This window comes from Bos javanicus, chromosome 15 (genome assembly GCF_032452875.1).
Source record: "Bos javanicus breed banteng chromosome 15, ARS-OSU_banteng_1.0, whole genome shotgun sequence".
In the NCBI taxonomy this organism is placed as follows: Eukaryota; Metazoa; Chordata; class Mammalia; order Artiodactyla; family Bovidae; genus Bos; species Bos javanicus.
In genome coordinates this window covers 337525-361507 of record NC_083882.1, presented here as the reverse complement: position 1 = coordinate 361507, position 23983 = coordinate 337525, and the positions used below count along the sequence as shown (strand labels likewise).

The 23983-nt window shown below is 38.3% G+C and overlaps 1 pseudogene; it reads left to right on the top strand.

Moving 5' to 3' along the window:
* Window positions 1-10002: 10002 nt before the first annotated feature.
* Window positions 10003-12509, top strand: LOC133261579 (olfactory receptor 5M11-like; annotated as a pseudogene).
* The last annotated feature ends 11474 nt before the right edge of the window (window positions 12510-23983 follow it).

The following is a 23983-nucleotide window of genomic DNA, read 5'->3' as shown; positions in this document are numbered from 1 at the left end:
TATACACAATGAAGTATTACTCAGCCATTAAAAAGAATACATTTGAATCAGTTCTAATGAGGTGGATGAAACTGGAACCTATTATACAGAGTGAAGTAAGCCAGAAGGAAAAACATAAATACAGTATACTAACGCATATATATGGAATTTAGAAAGATGGTAACAATAACCCGGTGTACGAGACAGCAAAAGAGACACTGATGTATAGAACAGTCTTATGGACTATGTGGGAGAGGGAGAGGGTGGGAAGATTTGGGAGAATGGCAATGAAACATGTAAAATATCATGTAGGAAACGAGTTGCCAGTCCAGGTTCGATGCACGATGCTGGATGCTTGGGGCTGGTGCACTAGGATGGCCCAGAGGGATGGTATGGGGAGGGAGGAGGGAGGAGGGTTCGGGATGGGGAACACATGTATACCTGTGGCGGATTCATTTTGATATTTGGCAAAACTAATACAATTATGTAAAGTTTAAAAATAAAATAAAAAATAGATTTAAAATATTTCTTAAAATTCTTATAGAGATGGGAATACAAACCACCTTACATGCCTCCTGAGAAACCTGTGTGAAGCAACAGTTAGAACCATACATGAAAAAAAATAGACAGGTTTAAATATGGGAAAGGAGTATATCAAAGCTGTATATGGTCACCCTGCTTATTTAACTTGTATTCAGAGATCCTTACGTGAAATGCTGGACTGGATGAAGCACAAGCTGGAATCAAGGCACCTGGGGGAATATCAACATCCTCAGATATTCAGATGACACCATTCTAATGGCACAAAACAAAGAAGAATTAAAGAATTATTGAAGAGGGTTGAAAGAGAAGGGTAAAAACAGTGGCTTAAAACTCAACATCCAAAAAACTAAGATCATGGTATCTCTCTTGCTCTCTCTTTGTCTCTTTAGTTACTAAGTCATGTCCAACTCTTGAGACCCAATGGACTATAGCCTGCCAGGCTCCTCTCTCCATGGGATTTGCCAGGCAAAAATACTGGTCCCATTATTTCATGATGAGTAGATGGGGAAAAAAGTGGAAACAGTGACAGATTTATTTTCTTGGCCTCCCCAAATCACTGCAGATGGTGACTGAAACCATGATATTAAAAGACACTTGCTCCTTGGAAAGAAAGCTGTGACAAACCTAGACAGTGTTTAATACAATATATTTAAATATATTACTTTAATATTAAAAATCAAGGACATCACTATGCCAACAAAGGTCCATCTGGTCAGAGCTATGATTTTTCCAATAGTCAGGTACGGATATGAGATTTGGGCCATAAAGAAAGCTGAGCAGCAAAGAATTTGATGCTTCAAATTGTGGTGATGCTTCAAATTGTAGATGACTGTTAAGCATCCCTTGGACAACAAGGAGATCAAACTAGCCAATCCTAAAGGAAATCAGGCCTGAGTATTCATTGGAAGGACTGATGCTGAAGCTGAAGCTCCAATGCTTTGATCACTTGATGTGAAGAGCTGCCTTATTGGAAAAGACCCTGATGCTGGGAAAGATTGAGGGCAAGAGGAAATGGGAATGTGACAGAGGATGAGATGGTTAGATGACATCAGTGATTCAATGGACAGGAGTGTGAGCAAACTCAGAGAGATAGTGAAGGAGAGGGAAGCCTGGATTGCAACAGTTCCTGGGGTCACAAAAAGTCAGACATGACTTAGCAACAAACAAAAACAACAATCTCATCTTAAAACTGGTTTTGTGTTTTCACTTTTTTGTTTATTTATTTTGTTATGAATTATTTCCAATGTAGAGCTAAAAATAGAAACTAATAGATCACTGTCCCAAATATATGTAATAATTAATGTTTACATATCTATTTTTTATTTTTTTACATATCAATTTTTATTCAGATATTTTAAAAATTCAGATATTGGATCCCATTCCACGTTCTGAAGCCCTACCTGTCATTTTGGCATTTCCTCTTGAAGCATATCTCAATTTTCTGGTGCCAATAAGCTTTCAGAAGTAATAGGAGTTGAGCAGAGCAATGTGCAAATAGATCAATTGGAGGGTATGGCCACCTACTCCAGTTTTCTTGCCTGGAGAGTCTGTAGGGACAGAGGAGCCTGGAGGGATACAGTCCATATGGTCACAAACGTTTGAATACTACTGAAGCGACTTAGAATGCACACTCACATACTTGATTTATGCTTGCTTCTTTCTTCGGATCTTCAGTATCCCTACTAACGTTTTATTGTTTCATCTATAAAACCAAGAGAAATGTTTGTGTATTTGTCTATTTCTTTTTGTAATTTTTTTTCTTTAAACACTGAGGCTATATTATTAATCACATTCGTAATGAACAGGTATTTTTCCTTTTATCATAGATAGTTTCTATCCCTTCTATGATGTATAAAGTCTAAAAGTTTAATTTGTCTGATATTCATAGCTCTTCAGCAGGATTTTTTGTTTGTTTTTAGCTAATTGATGCTTATTATGACTATTTTTTTGTCCTTTTTTAAGTTGAAGTCTTCCCTGGTGGCTCAGATGGTAAAGTTTCTGCCTGCAATGCAGGAGACCTGGGTTCAATACCTAGATCCAGAAGATCCCCTGGAGAAGAGAACAGCTACCCACCCCAATATTCTTGCCTGGAAAATTGCATGGATGGAGGAGACTGATGGGCTAGAGTCCATGGGGTCGCCAAAACTTGGATATGGCTGAGAGACTAACACTTTCACTTTTTTTCATAGTTGACTTACCATATTATGTTTCAGATGTACAACATAATGATTTTGATCCACTTATAGTTATTATGATATATATTGGCTATATTCCTTGAGCTGTACAATATATCCTTGTATCTCACTTATTTTATATATAGTAGTCTCTAGTGTGTCCATCCATACTCTTATCTTGCCCCTCCCCTTTCTTCTTCCCACAGGCAACCACTAATTTGTTTTCTATGTCTGTGAGTCTGATGGTTGTTTTTGTTGTTGTTATACTCACTAAGTTGTTTTAATTTTTATATTTCCAAATAGAAGTGATATTGTACAGTCTTTCTCTGTTTGACATTTCACTAAACATGATACCTTTTTTTTTCTTGATACCATGAGTTCCTCTAATCATTGACTTTCTTATTTTGTTGTAAATATAGGTACTTTGGAATACTTTCTAACAGTTTTGTGCTTTAATTTTTTTTTAATTATTAACTGTCTTCTATTAGTTTTTTAATACAAATGTTGCATTACCAGATTACTTGATATTTCTCAGTCTTTTTCTAATTTCCTAATTTTTAATTTCAGTGTTTGTCTTTTTGGGGATTTAGTTATATTTTATCCTTTTGCATTTTCAGTGCTTTCTTGACTGATCTTTCAGTCATATCCTCTTAGGATATGTTCTCACAATATCATATAACTTTAATTTACAGAACTGTTTTCAACTGTAATTTTAACATTGTGTATGTGATTCATTCATGGTTATATTGTCCTCAGGATTGTCAGCTTCATGAGAACCAGATCCACGTCTGGTTGTGCTCATTAATTTTTTTTTTTTTTAGCAACTTGCTGCTGCTGCTGCTAAGTTACTTCAATCGTGTCTGACTCTGTGCGACCCCATAGACGGCAGCCCATCAGGCTCCCCCATCCCTGGGATTCTCCAGGCAAGAACACTGGAGTGGGTTGTCGTTTCCTTCTCCAATGCATGAAAGTGAAAAGTGAAAGCAAAGTCGCTCAGTCGTGTCTGACTCTTAGCGACCCCATTGACTGTAGCCTACCAGGCTCCTCCATCCATGGGATTTTCCAGGCAAGAGTACTGGAGTGGGGTGCCATTGCCTTTTCCGTTTTAGCAAGTTAAAACAATACAAATTTATTATTTCACAATTCTGCAGGTCAGAAGTTGGATTGGTTCAGCTGGTTTTTCTGGTTGTGGGCAGAATTTCCTGCCTTATGTTTGTGGGACTGAGGTCCTGTTTCCTTGACGGCTGTCAGCCAAAGTCTGCTGTTAGCTCCATAAGGCTTCTTACTGGTCCTTGCTCAAGGGACCCTACATCTCAGGGCCAGCAACAGGGTGTGGTACTATTTTCACATTTGGAATCCCTCCAATTTCCTTTCTGCTCACTAAAGTTAACATTTATCCCCAAATCTAGAACACAGATCATTCTCAGTAAAAATCTATTGAGTTAATAAACTATCACTATGTCATTAGATTTTAGTCATTTAAGTAATGCAAGCTTTACTTTCTTCCCTTCCACTTTCCAACATGATTTTCACTAATTCTTAATAATTTAAAATCTGATTATATGAACTCCATGCCTCATCCCTCCCATAGTGAAGCAGAAGCACTCTAAGGACACAATCTTTTGGCTTTTTCTTACATTTTCTTCATTGACCATATGGTGGCATGAAGAAGGTTTTCCCTGAATACTTGTTAACTATAAGGATGAATGAATACATTGATGGTTGAATGAATGTCCTCACTATACTCATAGAGTGCATAGTGTTTTGTAAGCTTGTCATGTTTCTTTTCTAAATAAAGTGATATCAAATGCTATTGACTATACTGTTTGAATACAAGCCTCACAATTTATTAGTAACCTATACCAGAAGTTAATTACCCTCTACTTGCCTCACTTTCCCCACTAAAAAATAACAGTCCATGGAGTTTGTGAGGGTTAATTGATCTAATGCTTTATAGTGCTAAGCCTAATTCTGGCACATATTAAGTATCAGTGCCTATTACCTGTCAGTAATTACTCCCATTTTATTTTCTTTCCTGTGTTTTTTTTTTTTTTAGTAAGGGAGTCACTCATACTACAGAGAGGCCCCAGACTTAACAGTTTCTCCCCTGTGGACAGGAACTCCATAAAACAAGGATGATAGAGGAGATGGGCCCTTCTCATATTAGAGATAAAAGACCACATATTCCTCATTCTCCAAGTTAAGGAGACCTCCTGACTATCTATGTGCATAAATGCTCTGAACATCAAAAGAGAGGTGGCATTATTTCACAGTAAATGATGCAACTACTCATAGGCCTTTTCACTAGAATCCATCGAGACTAAGAGAGGGGCACACAGACACGTGGAAGGATCCTGAGATATACCCAAAATGGTATATTTTATTATGATTATTGGCATATCAAATCAAAATGATTAGTCAAGGGAAACTAAGATCAAAATGACTGACCAAAGAAAACCCAGAAGAAATGGCCCATAAAAGTGATGCAGACCACTGTGAGGGCGCGACTTTCCTGAGTCTGCACATGTGTCTATTCACGTGTACTGTACTCTTTTTCTTCCCAATAAATATTTTGTTTCAGTACTTTAAATATCTGTGGGAATTTTTTTCTGCAAAACCAAAGAACCAGGGCCTTGTCACTGACCACTGGTAAAGTGGCTAGGATTTGGTGATCTCACCATTGGAACTTGGCCTCAATCTCTGGCCGGGGAACCAAAGCCTCACTTCAAGCCACTGCAGGCTGAGGCCACCCGAGATCAATGGCATATCACCTCGTTAGAGTTTTGGTTTTAAGGGGTAAGGATATGTGTTCAATGAAATGCAAAGTTTTCTGAGAGGGGATAACCAGGATTTGCAGTATAATCACTGAATTAGATACATATTGCACTCTCAAATTATTCAACATGTTTGTTCATCTGTTATTTCCAGAGACTGTGCTAGCTGCCAGAGAAGGCAATGGCACCCTACTCCAGTACTCTTGGCTGGAAAGTCCCATGCACGGAAGAGCCTAGTAGGCTGCAGTCCATGGGGTTGCTAGGGTCGGACACGACTGAGTGACTTCCCTTTCACTTTTCTCTTTCCTGCATCAGAGAAGGAAATGGCAACCTATTCCAGTGTTCTTGCCTGGAGAATCCCAGGGATGGGGGAGCCTGGTGGGCTTCTGTCTATGGGGTCGCACAGAGTCGGACACGACTGTAGTGACTTAGCAGCAGCAGTGCTAGCTGCTGAGTTCATAGTCTGTGCTCATAAGGGTTTGCAGTCTAGTGATAGCAATAGAAATATTAGTAGGTAATGGAAATAGAGTGTATCAGCCAAGGATGGGCCTGAGTAGTAAGATGGTGTGGAGGATGAAGGTCATACCAAGTTCTGTGAAGGCGAAAAAAAAAAAAAAAAGCATTGTTCGAGAACACTTCCACATAAGTAAGCTTTTTCTATTGTCAGGATCAACTTGAATAAGATGAGAACGATACATGCACTGACTGGAGGAAACTAAGGGAAAGTTGAAAAAGTGATGAAGGAAAGATGACAAGCTGAGTTCAGTTCAGTTCAGTCACTCAGTCGTGCCCGACTTTTTGTGACCCCATGGACTGCAGCATGCAGGCTTCCCTGTGCATCACCAACTCCCAAAGCTTGCTAAAACCCATCTCTACTGAGTCTATAATGCCATTCAACCATTTCATCCTCTGGTGTCCCCCTCTCCTGCCTTCAATCTTTCCCTGCATAAGGGTGTTTTCCAATTCTTTGCATCAGGTGGTCAAAGTATTGGCGCTTCAGCATCAGTCCTTTCAATGAATATTCAGGACTGATTTCCTTTAGAATGGACTCCTTGGATCTCCTTTCAGTCCAAGGGACTCTTAGGAATCTTTTCCAGTACCACAGTTCAAAAGCATCACATTGACTTTAAATGGAAACTAACTACAATTGAAAAAGTAATCAATTGGGAATGTGAAGGCAGGAATTCAAGTCACACTCTGCCACTTCCTAACTATGTGGCACAGGGTTTACTGTTCCTTTAGTGGAGGGTCTGGTTCTTCAGCTGAAAGGATAGGAGAGAGTCTCTGCCTCTTAGTGTTATTTTGAAGGATCAATTAAATTGCCTACAGGAAAGTACTCCACACACAAGAATTGCTCAAAAACTGATTTCCAATCATTTTGTCTGTTTCACAGTCCTGCTTATGCCTAATTCTGCCCAAGACTTCAATGTCCATCAGAAAGAACATTGTTAAGAACTCTGGATTTTAGGAAAAGAGGCTGTTTCAAGTATAAAAGAAAAAAAAATCAGACCTTCTTCAAAATGCAAACATGCTTTTTGTGTGTGTGTGCCATCCACCATACTCTTAGGGCATATAGTAAATTAGAAAATATCAAAATTATGACTGAGGCATATGATTAGCTTTATAATACCAAGCACATTCTGGTAAATTCCCAAAGGGCTGCATCCCAAAGACACACTCATTTCTGATGTTCCTAAGTCCTCTAGAGATTTGCTTTAAAAGCTGGTTCCTAACTCCCATGTTCTGCTAGAAATTCAGCTGTGCTTCTCAGCTTAGTGAAGCATCAGTGAACTTCCTTCATTAGAGGTTCAGAAAATAGATGCATATCCAAACAACAAGTAAGTATTTGTGTATCTATTTTCTTTCTATTTCTTAGTCAAGAAGAGACTGTAGTAAAAACTCAGACTGAGGTCCACATATTTTTACCATGTTTGCTCAAAATATGCACATGCTAAACTTGATGTTTTCAGTAGAAGAATTTGAACCTCAATTGATTTCCTAGATGACAAATCTATTGAAATTTCTATTGAGCTCCCTGGGAATATTTTATAGCCCTGGCACAGATGCAAAAGAACCAGGAAGGCAAACAGTCAGCAGACCACTCACAAATACGAGTACATTTTCAGTTGTGGAACACAGAAGAGCCTAATACAAGAACTCTTATACTTTGCAGCCTGGTGAAATCTTACCCCTTTATATATGGTTCTGTAGATTTTTTGTTGCTGTTTTTAAGATTTTGTGATTACACATTGATCTTGGTTGAGAATCTATAGTTCCAACAGGTTTTCATAGTTTTCTATGAAATTTGGAAAAAAAAAAAAAAGAAGAAGAAGCTTAAGGGCCATCTTGCCAAAAATTCTGCTAAATGTTTCTCTTACTTTTACCTCTGCTTTTTTTCTTTTATTTTTTTTTTTTTCCTCCTGAAACAAAATCTCTTCTCTGGCACTTGTAATTGACTGGCCCACAAAATTCATCTAGAACACTAGCCCATTGAGCTGGGTGACCCTTTAGGATAATCACCCAAGAGCTGAACCCTAGCTTTCAGCTTCTTTCTCTGTCTTCTTTTCCTTTCTGTCTACTTTTTGCAGACATGAGAATGTTCTCCTTCTCCCTCCATGTACCCGCATTGTCAGCTCTGCTGGTCTCTGTTGCAGGAATGTCTGGCTTCATGGACATGCAGCTTGTGCACTTGACAGGGCTCTATTTTCAGAAGCCCTTCAAATCAGGTTCAATCTTCTGCTCTGTCTTAATAATTTTTGAAAAGTGATGCTGTACATTTTGTTTAGTACTGGACTCAGTCTATATTGTACCATGCCCTAGTTCCAGGATTAAAAATTTGTAGCTTTCTACTGTCCTTGAGCTACCCCATTCTTGGTTCTTCTTCCATCAGACAGAAGTTCTCCTTGGTTGTGAACTAGTAAAACCACAAACACCTCTTTCAGAAGATGTTCATCTGTCACTCTGGTCTGGCTCGGGCTGCCAGGTCAGCTGTGATATGACTTCTTTATTGTCTGTAGACATTTTTGCATCTCATCACTTAGTTCTTCTGCTCCTTTTCAGTTGTGATATGTCTGGATCCACTGGGATTGTGAGTCAACATCATTTCAGATCCCACAGACAATCATTATATGTAACATGTCATCAACGAGTCCTTCTGCAAATGAACTTCTCAAGTCGAATTTCCTACTGTGTCTTCATAAATGTGAAATTCCTACATCCTGATCTTTTTCTATTATTTTCTCTTCTAGTAACTACTACCTATTCTCTTTGGGGTTTCTTGGGTGCTGAACAATAGGAAAGATCTCTTAAGCCGCCTTGCTCCTGGCATACAAATAGATATCCTGCTTTCAGCTGATATCTAGACATTATTTATTATTTATTGGCTAGACATTTCTTGCAGAGAAGCTGCAAATAACCACCAATGCAAGTCCTTTTTTCCAGTGAACGTTGTGATATCTTGGTTTGTCTAAGATATCTTTGATATCTAAGTCACTTCAGTTGTGTCTGACTCTATGCAACACTATGGACTGTAGCCCACTAGGTTCTTCTGGAATTCTCCAAGCTAGCATACTGCAGTGGGTTGCCATGCCCTCTTCTAGGGGATCTTCTCAACCCAGAGATTGAGCCTGCCTCTCTTACATCTCCTGCATTGGTAGATGGGTGCTTTACCACTAGTGCCAGTAACTTGTTAAGAATCTCATAGGTACAGATAAATCAATCTCTCAATAAAGTGAAACATTTGTGCTTCAGGGGACATCTCAGCTATAATTTTCTGATATCCTCTGTGTGAATTTTATACATGCACATATGCTGCAAGTTTCAGAACTTGTTTTGCTTCTGGTCCTTAACTTTCCTACTGTAGAATATCCTTCTTTTAATAGCTTTATGGTTTTTTCTCTTTCTGTATCAGTTTGTTGCTAAACACATCACATTTGTATGATTTGTTACATCACCTTTCTATGAATTCATTTTTTTTTCTTGAAAGCAAATTTTTTATGTTAAAAATTATTTATTTAAATTGGAGGATAATCACTTTCCAATATTGTGATAGTTTTGGCAATACATCAACATGAATCAGCCACACATGTGTCCCCCAAATCCTGAACCTCCTCTACCTCCCTCCCCAACCTATCCCTCTGGGTTGTCCCAGAGCACGAGCTTTGGGTGCCCTTCTTCATGGATCGAACTTACACTGGTCATCTGTTTTCATATGGTAATGTATATGTCTCAGTGCTATTGCTAATGTTCCTGTTTAAATTTTGAATACCCTTCCCTCTGACTCCATTTTCTGTCTTTCCCTCTATATCAGTGTCATCCGAAAAATGATTGGCTTATTTCATTATTATGTTTCTGTGTTCACTAGAAGGTGGATGCCACAATGGCAGGGGTTTTGAACTTGGTTCATTTTGGCATTAGTGGTGCCTAAACACATGATGTGTTGTGTATTAATAAATATATTTTGGAGGAGTTTGATGTCCATAACGACTTGAGAAGAAAGCAGAACTGATACTATTCCCATTTACAAACAGGGAATGAAGTACCTCATGGGTAAGAATCATTATCTATTATTAAGAACTATTATTAGTGCATTCAACAAATATCTATTAAGTACTTCAAATACTAAGGTAGGGAGCTATAGGTTGAAAAAGAAATATTTACTGTATTTCTAAAATATAACTAAAGTAAGCTTTTCTGACTCACTTTGAAATAAGACAAAGATTTGAGCAAGTTTTAAAAATATGATATATGAGAGAAAGAGAAAGGTATAAAAACACTTGGAGTGTAAGGAATAGGAGACTCAGCACTAGTTTAGAAGTGAGAACAAGCTAATAAATCCATAGATGTTTTATTAATAATAATATATCTATACAGATGGAGTTTTGTTTAGCAACTTAAATATGAACTATGTGAAACTTATTATTTTTCTTTATGAACCATTCTATCATTGCTGTAGACCATTCTCAAAACACTGTGTGAGAATTCATTTGATCTGACAATTCTTTGTTCATTTATTTGTCATATGTCTATGGACAAGACCCTGCCTGCAATGTAGGAGACTGTCAGCAATGCAGGAGACCCAGGTTCAATCCCTGGTTTGGGAAGATCCCCTGGAGGAGGGAATGGCAACCACTCCAGTATTCTTGCCTGGGAAATCCCATGGACAGGAGCCACATAGGCTCCAGTCCATGAGGTTGCAAGATTCGTACACAACTTGGTGACTAAACCACCACCATCATGTTTATGGAAGCACTGTGACTGTGGCTTTTTAAACTGTGATTCTGGGAACATCTATGTTAGAATCACCAAAGTAGTTGTTAGAGGTGAGGTTCCAATATCCCACATGAGACTTTCTGCTACAGACTTTCTGTAGATTAGCTTTATTAATAAGCTTCTCAAGCAATTGTTCTGATACAAGTTCAAAGCTTTTAATTATCCTATGGAGGTATGACATTGTGAAAAGTTTTGTGGGGTTTCAGAGGTGACAGATTGCAAGGAGTATGGTATTTCATGCTCACATTATTTTTCCTTTTCTTTTTAAAATGTACATTTTACAAAACTACATATTTAGTATGTAAACATGTGGTTAGAAATCACAGTACAGTAATGAAATAGAATTTGCTCTACCCCTGGAGAACTAATACATGAGTAGAAAGTGGATCTCTTCTGATGATGTAATGTGCTAAGGAATAAATTAGAGTATATAGGGTATCTGAGAAGTATAAAACAGAAGGGGATTAATTCAATCTCAGGTATAATGAGAGAAGAGTGAGAAATGCTTCACATGGGACTAGCCTTGAGGTTGGCTTTATAAGATAAGTAGAGTTGCAGAAGAAAAAATAGTGCAGGAGATAGGAAATATGCAGCTCACTTGTGACTGTGAACATAGCTATGGTTAGAAGCATACTTATCTAAAGACACAGCCATAGATACAAGAATAGGTAAGAGATGGAAATAAAATAATTGTTCATTTGTAAAGAAGCTGAAACAATGCCTTAATAGAAGTAAAGCAGCAGTGTATGACAGTATTCATTTTGAATAACATCTCGAGGTATATAAAAATCATTTTAATTGTAATAAAATGTGTACCTTCATATTTCCTTTGACTGGACTTGTTTCAAGTGCAGAAAATTCCCCTCACCAATGACAGTAAACTAAGAGAAGTCATTCTCCTCGGGCTCACGGATCGCCCAGAGCACCAGCCTCTCCTCTTTGTGCTGTTTCTGGTCATTTACCTTGTCACCCTCCTAGGCAACCTGGGCACAATGGTGTTAGTCAGACTGGACTCTCACCTTTACACACCCATGTCCTTCTTCCTCACTCATTTATCCTTTGTAGACTTGTGCTATACCTCTACTGCAGCCCCACTGATGCTGATTAATCTGGTATCACAGAAGAAGACCATCAGCTTTGCTGGCTGCTTTGCAGTGTTACCTTCTTATAGCACTTCTCCTCACTGAGTTTTACATGCTGGCAGCAATGGCCTATGCCCACTATGTGGCCATATGCAACCCTCTGCACTACAGTGTGAAGATATCCAGGTATATCTGCATAAGCTTGGCCACATTCCCTTATGTCTATGGCTTCTCATATGGACTCTTCCAGGCCATCCTGACCTTCCACTTGACCTTCTGTAGATCCAACACCATCAACCATTTCTACTGTGCTGACCCACCACTTTTTCTTGCTCTGATACTTATGTCAAAGAGCATGCCATATTGATATCAACAGGCTTCAACCTCTCCAGCCCCCTCATCATCATCCTGATTTCTTATGCCTTAATTCTCACTGCAATCCTCAGGATTGAATCAGGAAAAGGAAGGCACAAGGCATTCTCCACCTGTGGTTCCCACATGATGCTGTTACCCTATGTTATGGGACACTCTTCTGCATGTATGTAAGACCAGCAACAGAGAAGACGGTGGAAGAATCCAAGATAATAGCTGTTTTCTACACTTTTGTAAGTCCAGTACTTAGATGTAAAACAAACATTGAAGAGAGTCCTTCGAAGAAATATGGTCACTAAGATGGCAATGCCTTGATTTCCAATAAACTATAACTCTTAATCTTTGGCTCAAATATCTTTACATTTATAAGACCAGTTTTCATACTCTTTGTGTCTGTGTTTCAATTGTTCTTGGAACTGAGAACAAATAAGCTGTACTTAGTCTAAACTGCTGCTGCCCTTTAATACGTTTTCCTGGGTTGGCAGTAGTAACATTTCCTTGGATATTGTTAGAAATGAAGCTCAGATTTCTGCACCTCAGATCCACTATTTCAAAACCGCTTTTAGAACCAAATTTTAGGTTCGTTTAAATCATTACATTTTGAAGAGGCCCTCTCTAAGTGAAAATTTTGACTAGGTATTCCCTGGAACACTGGTATCCTCTTACTGCTTAAAACAGTAAACAAGATACACATGCTCTGAGCTCAGTTCTTTGAATTTATTCTCTTTTTATTACCATCTATTTTGAGGGGCTAAGACCTGCCTCTTGAGAAATTTATACGCAGCTCAGGAAGCAACAGTTAGAACTGGACATGGAACAACAGACTGGTTCCAAATAGGAAAAGGAGCACATCAAGGATGTATATTGCCACCCTGCTTATTTAACTTATATGCAGAGTACATCATGAGAAACGCTGGGCTGGAAGAAGCACAAGCTGGAATCAAGATTGCTGGGAGAAATATCAATAACCTCAGATACACAGATGACACCACCCTTATGGCAGAAAGTGAAGAGGAACTAAAAAGCCTCTTGATGAAGGTGAAAGAGGAGAGTGAAAAAGTTGGCTTAAAGCTCAACATTCAGAAAACGAAGATCATGGCATCTGGTCCCATCACTTCACGGGAAATAGATGGTGAAACAGTAGAAAGTGTCAGACTTTATTTTTTTCGGCTCCAAAATCCCTTCAGATGGTGACTGCAGCCATGAAATTAAAAGATGCTTACTCCTTGGAAGAAAAGTTATGACCAACCTAGATAGCATATTAAAAAGCAGAGACATTACTTTGCCAACAAAGGTGTGTCTAGTCAAGGCTATGGTTTTTCCTGTGGTCACGTATGGATGTAAGAGTTGGACTGTGAAGAAAGCTGAGCGCTGAAGAATTGATGCTTTTGAACTGTGGTGTTGGAGAAGACTCTTGAGAGTCCCTTGGACTGCAAGGAGATCCAACCAGTCCGTTCTGAAGGAGATCAGCCCTGGGATTTCTTTGGAAGGAATGATGCTAAAGCTGAAACTCCAGTACTCTGGCCACCTCATGTGAAGAGTTGACTCATTGGAAAAGACTCTGATTCTGGGAGGGATTGGATGCAGGAGGAGAAGGGGACGACAGAGGATGAGATGGCTGGATGGCATCACTGACTCGATGGACATGAGTCTGAGCATACTCTGGGAGTTGGTGATGGACAGGGAGGCCTGGCATGCTGCGATTCATGGGGTCGCAAAGAGTCAGATATGACTGAGCGACTGAACTGAACTGAACTGAAGAATCTTTAAGAAGACCAACCTTCTGTACTCTTCCCCTAACTTACAAAGTAAAACTGTGAACTATGGGTCATGATAATATTTTTCTGGTTCTTATGAATGCACTTGTTTGATGATCAGTCTAGAATGAGAAAAAAGAAGAATATAATCGTCCTTCTTTTCCCAGACAGCTGCTTGTGGATCTGGTTTGAGGCCTCTGATCTGTAGGAAACCTACTGTCTCCCTCAGATCTGCAAATGTGAATCCACATACTTAGGTCTAGGGAAAGAAAAAACACTTTTTGTATCATTGGATCTGAAAAATTTAGATTACTTGGGATTACCTTTTATTTTCTTTTCTAGATTTTTTTTAATGATAATTTGAAATATTTATTTGAGTCTTGTTTCTTTTCTTATATAAAATCTTTGTATATTTCACATATGTATTGCTTGAGCTGAAAGTCATTCACTTTGATATATTTTATCCCTGAGTTTGAAATATGTTCTTATTTTTCTGTGCCTTTGTTAACTTCTATGCTATTTAGAAAACAGTGCTTAATTAACATATGTTTGGGATTTAAAGAGATATTTCTTTATCACATGTTATTTATTTCTGTTGTCAGAGATGATATATCTTATGATTTTAACTTTGAAATTTATTACAACTATGTTTATCCAGCTTTATTGATATATATTTGACATAAAAGATTGTATAAGCTTAAGATGAGATGCTTTGATATATGCATGTATTACAAAATGATTCTCATAATAATATTAGTTGTCACATCTATCATCTGATACAAGTACAATTTTTTGTTGTTATTATTTGATGGTGAAAACCTTTAACATCTACTCTCAGCACTTTCACATATACATCATATAGTTAAGTGTTGTCACTATGCTGTATATTAGATTCCCAGAATTTGTCTTATAACTGGAAGTTTGTTCCTTTGGCCAACTTCTTCCCATTTCCCTAACCTCCAGATCCTGATAATCATAGTTCGATTCTATACTTCTCTGAGTCTGATGTTGGAGATTCCACAAAAAGATCATGCTGTATTTAATACTTTTCTTTCTGTTTGTCTGACTTGTCACCCTTAATGTAATACCTTCAAGGCTCATTTATGTTGTAGCAAATAGCAGTTACCCTCTTTTATTTTGACTGAATAATATTCCATTGTATATGTGTTTATATATATATATATAAACACATATATATATATATATGTATATATTCAGTTCAGTTCAGTCACTCAGTCATGTCTGACTCTTTGCAACCCCATGAACCACAGCACACCTGGCCTCCCTGCCCATCACCAACTCCCAGAGTTCACCCAAACCCATGTCCATTGAGTTGGTGATGCCATCCAGCCATCTCATCCTCTGTCCTCCTCTTCTCCTCCTGCCCCCAATCCCTCCCAGCATCAGAGTTTTTTCCAATGAGTCAACTTTTTGCATGAGGTGGCCAAAGTACTGGAGTTTCAGCTTTAGCATCATTCCTTCCAAAGAAATCCCAGGGCTGATCTCTTTCAGAATGGACTGGTTGGATCTCCTTGCAGTCCAAGGGACTCTCAAGAGTCCTCTCCAACACCACAGTTCAAAAGTATCAATTCTTCAGCACTCAGCCTTCTTCACAGTCCAACTCTCACATCCATACATGGCCACTAGAAAAACCATAGCCTTGACTAGACGGACCTTTGTTGGCAAAGTAATGTCTCTGCTTTTTAATATGTTATCTGCTACTGCTAAGTCGCTTCAGTCATGTCCGACTCTGTGCGACCCCATAGACGGCAGCCCAACAGGCTCCCCCGTCCCTGGGATTCTTCAGGCAAGAATACTGGAGTGGGTTGCCGTTTCCTTCTCCAATGCATAAAGTGAGAAGTGAAAGTGAAGTCACTCAGTCGTGTCCGACTCTTAGCGACCCAATGGACTTCCATCCATGGGATTTTCCAGGCAAGACTACTGGAGTGGGGTGCCATTGCCTTCTCCGAATATGTTATCTAGGTTGGTCATAACTTTCCTTCCAAGGAGTAAGTGTCTTTTATTTTCATGGCTGCAGTCACCATCTGCAGTGATTTTGGAGCCGAAAAAAATAAAGTCTGACACTGTTTCCACTATTTCCCCATCTATTTCCCATGAAGTGATGGGACCAGATGCCATGATCTTCGTTTTCTGAATGTTGAGCTTTAAGCTAACTTTTTCACTCTCCTCTTTCACTTTCCTCAAGAGGCTTTTTAGTCCCTTTTCACTTTCTGCCGTAAGAGTGGTGTCATCTGTATATCTCAGTTTATTGATATTTCTCCCAGCAATCTTGATTCCAGCTTGTGCTTCTTCCAGCCCAGCATTTCTCATAATGTACTCTGCATATAAGTTAAATAAGCAAGGTGACAATCTACAGCCTTGACATACTCCTTTTCCTATTTGGAACCAGTCTGTTGTTCCATATCCAGTTCTAACTGTTGCTTCCTGACCTGCATACAGATTTCTAAGGAGGCAGGTCAGGTGGTATGGTATTCCCACCTCTTTCAGAATTTTCCACAGTTTATTGTGATCCACACAGTCAAAGGCTTTGGCATAGTCAATAAAGCAGAAATAGATGTTTTTCTGGAACTCTCTTGCTTTTTTGATGATCCATTGGATGTTGGCAATTTGGTCTCTGGTTCCTCTGCCTGTCCTAAAACCCACTTGAACATCTGGAAGTTCAGTGTTCATGTATTTCTGAAGCCTGGCTTGGAGAATTTTGAGCATTACTTTACTACCCTGTGAGATGAGTGCAATTGTGTGGTATATATATAATATAAACCATAGTAAGAGCTTTGATTTCAATATATCCTTCAGATGATATGTTCTACAGAAAGATTCACCTGTCTCCAGATTTTCCAGTTAGACTAAGAACTTCTTAAGCACATGGTTTATACCATTTTTATTTTTGCATCTCTTGAGTAAGATAATTGAATACTTCGTAAATGAGAAGAAAATGCAGTCATGCTATCTTCATCTTTATCCTGTATATTTTCATTTGCGGTCAAATAAATAGCATTGCTAAATTACATGCTCACAAGGTTTCTATAAAATATTACTTTCCAACACCTGGACCTCACATTTTGCACTGACTTTATGACAACTCATTATGATATGTTGTCCAAGTGATTTTTCTCCCTGTGCCTTATAATTTAATCACTTTATTATGGGTATTAAAGTATTTTTGACAAGCATTCACTGAATAGTAATTTAGGGGGAAAGCACTTACAAAAACACCATTCAGACTGAAATGGTAACACAGAAACATCATAGTGTATGAATTATATAATCATTTTATACCTTTATTAATTGTTCTATTGACCCAATTGAAAAAAAAAATGGTGATCCACAATGCAAAAATCTCTTGACAATCCAAAGCCATCAGTTCAAAATAACTCAAACTGATGAAACAGCATTGTGAAAATCCCAAGACTCTAATGAGTATAAATTCATATAAATTACTATTTCTCAGGAGATTTCTCTTGCAATAACATTGCAATTATTTTTTTCAGAGTGTGCTGAAAAATGCTTTAGGGATAAAAGCTCCAAATTATAAGGTGGGTATAAATCATTCTTAGCAAACACATCACTTGGGCTACTTAAATCTCTGAGAGAATCTTTCCTTCGGTCAGGTAGGAATGAAAATTCTGACTTCCGTACTTGCACTTTCTCTTACTGTTTCAGTTTTGGATCTTTAGCCAGTAGGAGTCAGATGACAACAAAAGCAGTTTTGAAACCTATCTTAATTTCTTAGCTAGTTAAAATGAGTCACTGTGCATAAATTTCTTATTTAGGTTGGTCTGTGTTTACACTCCTCATTCTACAAATAACATTATTTTCATTCATTCAGTAATTTAACACACATCAAATAACCATATTACAGTGAGCACTTGACAATCATATGTCTTTTTAGAATAATATCTGTTGAAAGAATATCCCACCACCCTCAAAAAAAAAAAACTGTATGAAATAATTTAAGAGAGAGACAGATTCAACAGGAATTATACTCATTGTAGCAAAAAAATAAAACTGATTTTAAAAATACATAGATAAAGTCTGATATTGAATAGGTGAGGACTCTGAAGTCCCTGGGAGAAAGTCATCTATAGCAAGATAAAAAGATTATTTTATAAATGAAGACTCAAGAGAGATTTACTGATATAGCATTGGGTAGTATGAAACCACTGTGTGTACTGTAATCAGATAATTCACTTTGTCCTTACATTGTGAGATATTGGACTGGAAAGACATAGGAGGGAGAAGAGCTGGGTTTATTGTGGCACAGCAGACAAGGGCTGCTCCCCTTGGGAAGTTTATATTCACTTGAGATGCATGAGTCCATCAACTACATGACTCATCTGTCTTCTTCATTTACTATCTTAAAATAGCATTACTTGCTAAGCTATTCTTAGAGACTTATCTCTGTCTTTATGACAAGTTGAGATAGTTTCTAGACTGAAACTGAATTTCAATAACTCACTTCCACTTTCTGTTGTCCTTTTCTGGGCTTCAGTATACCCTAGTCTCCTACTCATTTCATCTTAAATGGCCACAAAATTGTAGATTTGGGTACTTAAATTTTTTAGCAAATGTGACAACAGTTCAAAATTAGTCTGCTACACTATTTTCAATGGACCCAGAAGAGGGCAAACTTTTCTCCTATAAGCATTTCAATGAGTAGTATTCCAGGTAATAGTGTCACTTGAAGAGGTGAGTTTTGTACTTTCAGTGATTGATGTTTTTCTTGTTGTGACTTGTTTTTCTTGGAGAGGGAGAAGAGGAAATTCTTGGAACTCCAAGATTCTACCAAATATTTACTATGTTTATCAATTTACCATAAATAGCACCTCTGGTTTTTGGATCAATAATTCCTACTAAATTGCAAGTAAAGCTTTTTTTCTCACACCTGTGCATAGCAAAGTATAAACATATATGAATATCAATATCTTTGTGAATCAAGTTCATTAGGATAAACAAATCTATATTTTCTCTGTTACCTAGCTTATTCTGGTTTGTTCCAATCCAGAGGAAAGCAGTTTGACATTATTGAGCCAGTGAAACCTAATGTGGAGTTTATTTCAGTTATATTTCTTGAGAAAAGAAAAGTAACCTAGACTTTCAAAAAATGATAACTATCTACCTTGACTACTAATGACCCAGAATTTCAAACTGGACATTAAAAAAAAAAAAAAAAGTATATCAATGTCCCATGAGAAAACCATTTTTAGAAGGGTGTCTAGTTCCTTGCCTTACCGAAGCTTACTTAATGTTTGTGTGTGATATTTCTCCAACAGAGAGCAAAATATTCATGGTTATTTTAAAACGAGTTCAGCAATGACTCCAATAATTTTTCCCCAAACTTTAAACTTTTTATTTTATATTGAAGTATAGCTGATACAATAATTTAATACAAATTACTTAGTATTCCATATCAGAAAAGGAGTTAAAAATGAGAGTTGTGGAGGATAAATTTAGTTACTACTTTGATAAGTATCAAATAAACAATATTTCTAACCATAGGAAATACCGGGTGCAGTAAAAATTAAATGGAAGGCTATCAAAAGTCATTCTCATAGCCATTGGACATGAGTCTTTGACATATCTCAAGCTCTATAACCATTTGCTTATGGAAACAGAACGAATCTTCAATTGAATTTCTATTAAAAGTTCAGATATTTTCAGTGGGAAAAAAAAAACGCTTTAAATTTTCAGTGGGGAAAAAAAAGGCTTTAACTCTAAAGCAATGCCTGAATTTATCAAAAAATCTTTAATACCATTTATATTTGCAAGATGCACATTTAGGTTTTCAAAGAATTTTTAACTAAGATGTTGAGAATTATGTTTTCCAGTTACCACAGGCCGTTAAAGTGTGAGTTAGACCAAAAACGTAATTAGAGCTCTCTTGTGGAGAAGGCGATGGCATCCCACTCCAGTACTCTTGCCTGGAAAATCCCATGGACGGAGGAGCCTGGTAGGCTGTAGTCCAGGGGGTCGCGAAGAGTCGGACACGACTGAGCGACTTCACTTTCACTTTTTACTTTCATGCATTGGAGAAGGATATGGCAACCCACTCCAGTGTTCTTGCCTGGAGAATCCCAGGGACGGGGGAGCCTGGTGGGTTGCTGAGCACTCTTGATAATAGTGTCATGGATGGCAAAATAGAGGTGAAAAAAGAGAAGTGGAGAAACTCAGGCAGATATGATTTAAAAAGAGCTTAATATTACTAATTTCAACACAATTTAAAATGTGTGAAAATTATAAATATTTGAAAGTCCTTAAAATATTTGCTTTCACAGTAGTTGTAGTGCACAGGCTTAGCTGTCCCTCAGCATGTGGGATCATCCTACCATGGATCAAACCCATCTCCACTGCGTTGACAGGTAGATTCCTTACCACTGAGCCACCAGGGAAGCCCTGCTGAATAGTTTTGAAAATAATAATATAAAAAATTCAGGTTATAGCAAACAATGTTTATCTCTGCCCCATTATCCTCATTATTAATACATCTTCTTTATATCAGTTGCAGGATTTTTTTAAAGGTAAAATAAAATAAAAAAGCATAATTGCTTTGTAAAATTGAAGCAACCATGTGCATGGGAGGAAGTACTAGTTCAAAATATAGTCTTCCCCCCCCCCAAATTGTGGAGTGTGCTCATTGAATCTATTTAAAGGAAAGAATAAGAAGTAGTCAGATTAAATTCTCTCTTTTATTTTTGGTTATATCTATTTTTGTCTTTTTTTGTTTAGTTGCTAAGTCATGTACAACTCTTTGCAACCCCATGAAGTGTAGCATGCCAGTCTTCTCTGTCCATCATTAGCTCCAAGTTTGCTCAAACTCATGTCTATTGAATCAGTGATGCCATTTAGCCATCTCATCCTCTGTTGCTCCCTTCTCCTCTTGCCTTCAATTTTTCCCAGCATATGGGTCTTTTCCATTGAGTCAGCTCTTTGCATCAGGTGGCCAAAGTAGTGGAGCTTCAGCTTCAGCATCAGTCCTTCCAATAGATATTCAGGATTGATTTCCTTTAGGATGGACTGGTTTGATCTCCTTGCTGTCCAAGGGACTCTCAAGAGTTTCCAGCACAGTAGTTCAAAAATGTCAGTTCTTCAGTGCTCAGCTTTCTTTGTGGTTGAAGTCTCACATCCATGCATGATTACTGGAAAAAACATAGCTTTGTCTATAGGCAACTTTGTTGTATTTTTGTCTTTATTAGTTGTTAAAGGTAATACAGTGACTAAACAGGTGCTGTTATTTAGGGCATAAGTGTAGAGATTTAAAGATTAGATAAGTATCTTTATGCCATGAAACAGAAGCTTTGTATATTCTAAACAAATATTTTCCAAATGGACTCATCATTCTGGTGAGTGAAAGAATTAGTTGCTCAGCTGTGCCTGACTCTTTGTGCCCCAGTGATTGCGTCCTCCATGGGATTTCCAGGCAAGAATACTGGAGTGGGCTGCCATTTCATACTCCAGGAGATCTTCCCCATCCAGGGACTGAACCCGGGTCTACCTACATTGCAAGCGAATTCTGTACCAATAAGCCAGAGAAACCCAAGTGCTCTGGTAAGAATACTCCTGCTATTTACATAAATTCTGATTCTCTAATTATTGTATTTTCCTCCCAAAGACCAAAGGTATAGATTTAAGCCCAGCAAATTATTTATTTGACAAGTTAACAGAAAATATTGGATCTAATCCATCTCCATAATTTGGGTGTAATACATACTTTCCAGAAAAATTCAAAGATATGCTACCTTATAGCTTTCAAGGATATCTACACTTCTTAGCTTGTGATGGGGACTTCAGTTTATTTAACTGTTTTCCCTTTAAAATGTTTTCTTCTGTACTGTGAAAAATTCATCCTTGTAGAAAATTAATCCTTGAAAATATACCTATGGGTTTATTTGATTTCTCTTGAAAGCCTTTTGTCTCTTCATGTTCACTCTATCTGAAAGTACTCTTTACCCTTGTCCTTGTATAAAATTTAGTTTTCCTTCAAACTCTTGTTAAATGCTATTATTCTTCAATCCATATACTGATTCTAGAACACAGTTAATTACTCCATTCAAATCTTTATTATTGAACTAATCACGTCTGATGTTAATGTTCTCTTCATTTATCTCCTTTACCATGAAGACACCAAACAGATCTTTTGAGGCAAGCAGTGTTACCATTTACTTTTATTTCCCCGGGAAAATGACTCACATACATGTAGGGTTGACTGCTGTTTATGTACAAAGATTACCTTATTATAATGACTAACTCTTATGCTATCTTGGAAGTATCACAAAATTAAAGTAGCTAACTTCTGAGGGTACTTCATTCAACTGCTAGGAACAACTTAGATACTGTAAATATAGTCAATATATTGTTATCTGAATTTCAATATATCAAGCACACAGATTTGTTATGCTCTGGTTGAGAATAGGTTTATTTTTTTAATATAAATTTATTTATTTTAAATGGAGGTTAATTACTTTACAATATTGTATTGGTTTTGCCATACATCAACATGAATCCGCCACAGGTATACACGTGTTCCCCATCCCAAACCCCCCATCCTCCTCCCTCCCCGTATCATCCCTCTGGGTCATCCCAGTGCACCAGCCCCAAGCAACCAGTATCATGCATCGAACTTGGACTGGTGATTCATTTCATATATGATATTATACATGTTTCAATGCCATTCTCCCAAATCATCCCACCCTCTCCCTCTCCCACAGAGTCCAAAAGACTGTTCTATACATCAGTGTCTCTTTTGCTGTCTCGCATACAGGGTTATCGTTATTAAAATTCAGATTATTTGCCAATGCTATATTTTGTAAGTTTTACATAAAAAAAGAAACCAATAAATTCTGATATCTCTTTAAATTTGGAAGCTCTTAAGGTCTTAGCTCTTAAGACTTCCCTGGTGGCTCAGACGGTAAAGCATCTGCCTACAATGTGGGAGACCTGGGTTCAATCCCTGGGCCGGGAAGATCCTCTGGTGAAGGAAATGACAACCCACTCCATTACTCTTGCCTGGAAAATCCCATGGATGGAGGCGCATGTTTGGCTATAGTCCATGGGGTCACAAAGAGTCGGACACGACTGAGCGACTTCACTTCACTTCACTTCACTTCACTTAAGATCTTGGACGGCTCATATGATAAATAATCTGTCTGCAATGTGGGAGACTCAGGTTCAATCTCTGAGTCAGAAATATCCCCTGGAGAAGGGAATGGCAACCCACTCCAGTATTCTTGCCTGGAGAACTCCATGGCAGAGGAGGATGGGGGGTAACAGTCCTTAGGGTTGCAAAGAGTGACACAACTGAGTTATTCACACACACACACACACACACACACACACAAGATCTTAGAACACACAACTTGGAACGACCAGTTAAAATTAGACTATCGTGAGTGGCTGCTGAGTTAGTATCAGAAGCGCACCGGCTGTGATAGTGCAGAAGCATGGCCAAGAGGAACTACCCCTCGCCCAAGGTCAGGGGCAGCGGCTGGCAGCTGAGAGGAGCTACCCCACGCCCGAGGTCAGGGGCGGCGGCTGAGAGGAGTAACCACAGGTCCCAGGAGTGGTGGCTGCACGGGCGCAGGAGGGCCGAAAGGAGCTACTCCAGGTTCAAGGTCAGGAGGGGCGGCCATGAGAGGATACCCCTTGTCCAAGGTAAGGAGCAGTGGCTGCACTTTGCTGAAGCAGCCATGAAGAGATATCCCATGTCCAAGGTAAGAGAAACCCAAGTAAGATGGTAGGTGTTGCAAGAGGACATCAGAGGTCAGACACCATGAAACCAAATCACAGACAACTAGTCAATCTAATCACAAGGACCACAGCCTTATCTAACTCAATGAAACTAAGCTATGCCATGTGGGGCCACCCAAGACAGGTAGGTCATGGTGGAGAGGTCTGACAGAATGTGGTCCACTGGAAAAAGGAATGGCAAACCACTTCAGTATTCTTGCCTTGAGAACCCCATGAACAGTATGAAAAGACGAAATGAAAGGATACTGAAAGAGGAGCTCCCCAGG